The following is a 6,618-nucleotide window of genomic DNA, read 5'->3' on the forward strand; positions in this document are numbered from 1 at the left end:
GAGGGGCCACAACAAGAACAACAAAGACATGGGTGGAGAAGTCAGGTCAGAGAGTCTCACAGAGTCAAGACACCTGTGAGATGGTACCTTCTAAATTTATCATGAAGTGTGAACACTGCAATGAAACCTGAATACTGAGGTTTAGTTTAGAAAACACAACTCATTCACTTGGACCCCTGAGGTACATATGCCATAGGTTCACCACCACTGGAAGAGCCTATTCAGCTTCCAAAGTATACAGGAAGGAATCTCAGGGAAAATCAAAAAGGAAGGGGCGGCAGACAGGTGAAACAAAGAGAACGAGCAAGCTGATGACACTAATAATAACACCTGCACAGGAGTTAGTACACCAGGAGCTGCCCTAAGCATTTTTTACATTTTAGCTCATTTAAAGCTCACTATGACCGATGAGGTAGATAGTATGTACTATCCCCATTTTACAGATAAGGAAAATGAAACTGAGTTTAAATGATGGTGGCTAAGGTCATACACATAGTAGGCAGTAGACAAGTTCAGCCACAGGCAGTCTGACTGGAATCTGCACTCCCTATGGTGGCTCTCTACTAGACATAATACATAGGTAAGACACTGTTGGCATTTACTGTGTCCTTTCAATCAGGTTTGGGGGGGGGGGTCTGTCTGATGACTAAGAATCACTACCAAAGAGTAGGTATTTACATGGCTCAAGACATTTCTTTCACTATTTTTACATAAGAATAGGCTAGAGCCAGTGTGAAATACATTAAGTACCAAATACATTTCCAGAATTGTGCTGGGCATTCTGTTATACAGGTTCTCTTAATTAATACTCATAATACTGTTAAGTAAATTAATATCCCCAATTTTCACTGGAGTTAACTAAAGAGTCAAACATTCAACTCTCAAGAAAATCAGCTTCAAGAACTACTTAAGCATCAATTTATGCCAAGATATTACACTTGGCCCAAAAGATACAAGAGTAAATTTTAAAATCTAAGGGTTTTACCCTCGTGAAGCTTACAATGAAAGATTCAAATAATTATAAAGATAAATTACAAACAGGTAAATGTTATCAACGACAACAGGATGCCAAAGTAACAAACGTTAGGAAGTAGTCTGAGGGCATTTAAGAACTCTGAACTCACCTTAAAATGTCAGGTTTTCACTGAAGAAATGACATGTAAACCCACAGTTTGCAAATTATGCCCAAATGCCCTACAAGCACTGCAAAAAATTCACAAATGCCCAACATTTAAATTTTCAAAGGAAACACAGCAATTCTGCTAGACATCATTTGAACTACCAGCTCAAAGTAACTCAGTTTCAACTTTAGATCATAACACATTCCTTTTGATGATATCCTCTCTTTGTGAGATGGGCTTTTTGGTGGGCAGCTGCTATGATTAAAAATAAGCACCAGCTAGGTACAGTGGCACATGCCTGTAATCCATGCTGCTCATGAGGCTGGGGCAGGATACAAGTTCCAGGCCAGTCTGGGCAACTTAGCAAGACCCTATCTCAAAATGAAAAATAAAGAGAGTTGAGGATGTAGCTTAGCCTGAAAGCCCCAGGTTCAGTTCCCAAACACCCCTTCCCCCCGGAAAAAGTACCAAAGTACTGTATCACATGAAAATGAAGTACAAAAAGAAATGATGAAAGTGTCCTTAAAGTATGAGAAATTGTACAATGCCCAACAGGCATGTATACCCTAGCTATAAGTACTTCAGAATTTAACAAGCTGAGAGTGTGATAGAGCACATCTGTAACCCCAGCACTCAGGAGGCTGAGGCAAGAGGACTGCCATGAGTTGGAGGCCAGTCTGGACTACAAAGTGAGTTCAAGGCAGGCCTGAACTACAAAGTGAGTTCAAGGCAGGCCTGAACTACATAGTGAAACCGTCTAAAAAAAATTTTTTTTAAATAAAATTAAGGGGTGTAACTCAGTGGTAAAGCACTTGCCTGGCATGCACAAGACACTGAGTTTGATCTCCAGCATAGATAGAAGGCAGGCATGGTAGTGTACACCAGTAATCTGAGCATTTGGGAGGCTTAGGCAGGAGAACTGCAGTGAGTTCGAGACCAGCCTGGGCTACATAGTGAGTTCAAAGCCAACCTGAACTACAGGACCCTGTCTCAAGAAACCAAAAAAGAAAAGAAAAGAAAAGAAAATTGCAGCATTTTGGTCTTAATCATTTCCCCAACTACCAAATTGCCCGAAAATAAATATTTATCAATCACTGCCTAGACTTAAAAAATACCACAGTTATTTCTTTTGGAGAAGAGTTGCTGGGGGGAAAAAAACTGAGACATTTCGGGGCATAATGAACTGCAAACACTTAGGAATCTTTAAACTAAGATCTAGAGTAAGTAGGCATTTCCAAAATCCTGTGGTAGAACAAAATAGAACAAGATAGAGCCCTCATCCACAAAGACACTGCACTCTCCTTGGAGAAGCAAAACTAAAGATAAAATCCTTTTAAAATAATTTATAATTCAACTTTAATATCTGCAGAATTCTTTCTCAACTTTTATCATACAATCCTATTAGGTATGTATCTATCTCCACTCCACACTGAAAATTTCTAAGTCACCCCACCCACAGATGTAGCACAAACTTTGCTCCCAGGAAGTGATTTGTTTGTTTTTTGAGACAGGGTCTCACTATGTAGTTCAAAAAACTCACAGAAGATCCTCCTGCCTCAGCCTCTCAAGTGGTAGGATTGTAGGCACGCACCACGACACCCAGCCTCAGGAAGTTCTGTTTATTTGCTTGTTTGAGCCTCACTTTATGTCATTTTACTCATAGGCTTTTACTCAGAACTGAAACCTCCACTTGCCCTATGGGAAGACAATAGCTTTAAGTGCTGCGCACGCCCCACATCTATCTCCACGCTGCTTTTGCACCACTGTTCTTCTCAAGTGATCCATTCAAATCAGCTCCTTCAGCAAGCCTTCGCTGGGCTGAAATTCCTTATCTAAATGATATACATGGTATTTTTCTACCATAGGACTTACCACAATATAGTACCTACAGTTGCCACTGATTAACATCCTTGTCTCCCCAGTAGACTATAAACTTTTCGCAACATAGCATATTCTTATTCATCTCAGCCTGTAATCCCAGCACTAGGAAGGCTGAGGCAGGAGGACCCCTCTGAGTTTGAGGCCAGCCTGGGCTCCATAGTGAGACCATCCTTATCAAAAAAAAGAAAAAAAAAAACAACCCTGGGTGTGGTAGCCAACACCTGTAATACCAGCACTCTGGGAAGATGAGGCAGGACATTCCAAATTCAAACCGGTCTTGAGCAACTTAGTGATTTATTAAGACCTGTCTCCAAAAATAAAAAGGGTTGGCTGGAGATACAGCTCAGTGCAAAAACCCTGAGTTTAATCCCCAGTACTGTAAGCCAAAAAGGAGAAGTAGGTAAGATCATGTTAATACCTAGCATATGTGTGATGTTAGGTGTCAACATGACTGCGTTAAGGGATACCCATAAGGTTGGTAAAACATTTCCAGGTAGGTACATGAGAGTGTCACGGAAGAAACTGGCCCGCGAATCAGTAGACTGAGTAAAGATCAGCCTGCACCACTGCTGGCAGGCGTCAACCAAGTTCACTGAGAACTGTTAGGATGAAGTGATGGGGAAACAACATCCACCTTCTGCTCTCAGACACCTGAGCTGCAAATTCTCCGGCCTTCACACTTCCTTGGTTCTCCAGCTTGCATATGGATATATTATGACTTCTTGATCTCCGTAATTGTGCGAGCTGATACCCAAACTAAACCCCCTCTTATATTATCTAGGTCTGTATCTGTATCTTAATAGTTGTTACCCTCAAGAACCCTAATACAATGTTTTTCAAAACTGGATGACTAATTACCAGTTAAAATAAAAAACATATATAATCTCTGATCCAACAACCCATTTTTAGGAACCTTACAAACAAAATAAGAGCACCCATACACTGTCCTACCTTGGTACTCATCTGCTCTGACCTTGTTGGATTTGGTACTCGATGTGTTTGGTGTAGAAACTTTGTGCTGAAACTTGTTGTTTGTTTGGTACAAGTCAGGAAAACTAGAACTTGATGTTGTCATCGCCTCATATGACTTGCTACCCTTTCCAGCTATAACTGTTTGTTTGATACTTGTCCTTTTTGGTACTCAGCACACCTTCCTCAACCAATTAATGGTCTGTGCCAAGGTACTACTGTACAAAGTTACAAGTGTTAGAAAGGTAGACATGAGCAGGTCAGCAGGACCAAGGGGGTTCAAAATAGCATGCTTTGCCAGCTCTAGGGAAATGAAACACAGACCTCAATATATAATACTGCTATAATAATTTATTAGGTCTCACAATCCCACAGAGGTGTAGGAAGAAGTTATTACACTGATAATCAGTATGCTTTCTGGCATAAGTATCAGCTTCAGCCATAATTTGTTTATGTAAGCAAACATGTTCACAATCTCTAAACGAGGAGGCATAGATACTCCTTCCAACTAACACTTGCAAAATTGTGGTGGTTATTTTCAAAGATAAGGTTACAGTGCCATAGTTTCTCCTAGGCCAAAATAATAAATACAAATACCTAAAGCTTAATTTAAAAAATTAATTCAAAAATAACACAGCCCCCCCATGATTTTTTTTAGAAATAAATCATTATATACAGTAATTCCACTCTCAATACATCATTCTAATAAAGTATTGCACTGATTTAGAAAACAGCTTATTTTTAAAAACAAATTGATACAGATTTAGAATCAGAAAGTGAGAGCTAGATGTGGTGGCACACACCTGTAATTCCAGCACTCAGGAGGCTGAAACCTAAGGATCACATCGAGTTCCAGGCCAGCCTCAAATACACAGGGAGACCATGTCTCAGAACAAGACAAGACAAAATAAATAAAATTTTAGAAAATTTTTTAAAAGACCAGTTTTTTAGTTTTTTGAAACAGGATCTTGGTACTGTCTGTAGTTTAGGCTCGTCTTGAACTCACTATGGAGCGCAGGCTGGCTTCAAACTCACAGAAGTCCTGCCTCGGCCTCTCCAGTGCTGGGATTACAGGCTGCACCACTAACAGCTGAAACAGACATTTCTATTTTCTACTTTTTACACAGGAACTAAGCAAAAAGTAACTTCTCTGGGGTCAGAGAAACAGTAATGGCAGTGAGGATTTGAACACTTCCGTTTAACTCTAAACCCTTTACTCTTTCCCCTGTCATGCTCTTTTCATGTAAGTTACTTCATACATAAAATAAAAACATGAAATCATCCCATCACTTGTCTTTTAAAAAGCAAAAACTAAATTTTTTTAATTAAAATGAAAACATGGTATGTATTTTGAGGTAAACTGGTTCCTAAAAATGATCAATAATTATAAATACAATAGTAGAATACATAATGACTCTTAGAACTTCTTAGACTCTTAAGAGTTCTACTTTTTTTGGATACTCTTTCAAGGATAAAATATTGGCCAAGAGTTGGTTGAATGAACATAGGAGAGAAGTAAAATCCCAAAAGGAGTACAGGCCATATCCCGGGAAAGGAGAAAATTATTTTAGTTCTAGTTCTAACCCAATTCCGCCCCGCTTTTTTTTTTTTCAGTACCAGGGATTGAACTCAGGGCCTTCGCACTAAGCTACATCCCCAGCCACTCATTTATTCAATTTTTTGAGACAGGGTATCTATAAATCACTTAGCCACCCAGCCTGGGCTCAAACTTGTGATCCTCTTGGCTGTGCACGCAAAACTGCTGGTATTACAGGTGTGCACCACGCCAGGCCAGCAACAAAATCTGTTCGTCATCGAGTTTCACAGAATTCTCTGGTTGTTTTATACCACCTCTGGCAGTCTCTCCAGTTTATAGGCGTCTCGTTTCCCTCGGATCTTCCGAACTTTCCCCAGACTGCCCGTTAAGGCTTTCTCACAGCATCACTGCAGCTAACCACATATCGGTCACCCTAGATGGGAAACTGTTAATAGAACTGAACCAGTAAACCCCAAAACAAGAAAGGAAGAAAAAATTTAACAGGATTTAAAGTTAAGAGGTGTTGGATACTCAACCTGGATGCAGAGCCACTAATTTTTTTTTAAAGGGACACCCTTGGCTCAGAGAGGAAGTTACTCACCTAAGAACAAAGCGTGAGTTGGCAGCGGTGCCAAAGGTTGAAGCTAGGGCTTAGGACACCACCCCACGGCTGCTCATCGCACCACTGGGAAGAGCCCTACACTGGCCCCGCCCCGAGGCCTGCGCGGACCCTGCTGGGCGCGCTCTGAAAGTCACACCTGCCCCTACGGCAAGCTTTCCTAGGCGCACACTAGTCAGCTGCGGGCCTGAGGTCAGGCTGGGCGGGGAGGAACAGTCTCAAGCAGCTGCACACGACGTCAAGCAGCAATCTGGGCCCCTCTGCCCTCACCCGCCACGCCACCGGGTATACCAATCTGCGCGCGCGGGGCCCCGACGCTGGCGTCCCGGTCCCTGCTCCCAGCCACTCCTTGGTCGCGTCTGGTCCCCAGAACGATCCTAAAGCGGTGGCGCAGGAACAAAGCAACCCCGAGCGGTCGCCCGCGGAGGTGGCCGCGGGCTCGGCGCCCCGACACGCAGCGCGCCGTCGCCCCTCGGCCTCTGCCACGCGGG

General features: G+C 42.1%; 1 protein-coding gene across 1 annotated transcript in view; it reads right to left on the reverse strand.

Moving 5' to 3' along the window:
- Positions 1–6,618, reverse strand: part of Cmpk1 (cytidine monophosphate (UMP-CMP) kinase 1, cytosolic) — a gene marked incomplete in the record, with an annotated part of 33,716 nt that overhangs the window by 26,553 nt on the left and 545 nt on the right.

Source organism: Chinchilla lanigera, unplaced genomic scaffold, assembly GCF_000276665.1.
Source record: "Chinchilla lanigera isolate Chin_1 unplaced genomic scaffold, ChiLan1.0 scaffold00063, whole genome shotgun sequence".
Taxonomy (NCBI): domain Eukaryota; kingdom Metazoa; phylum Chordata; class Mammalia; order Rodentia; family Chinchillidae; genus Chinchilla; species Chinchilla lanigera.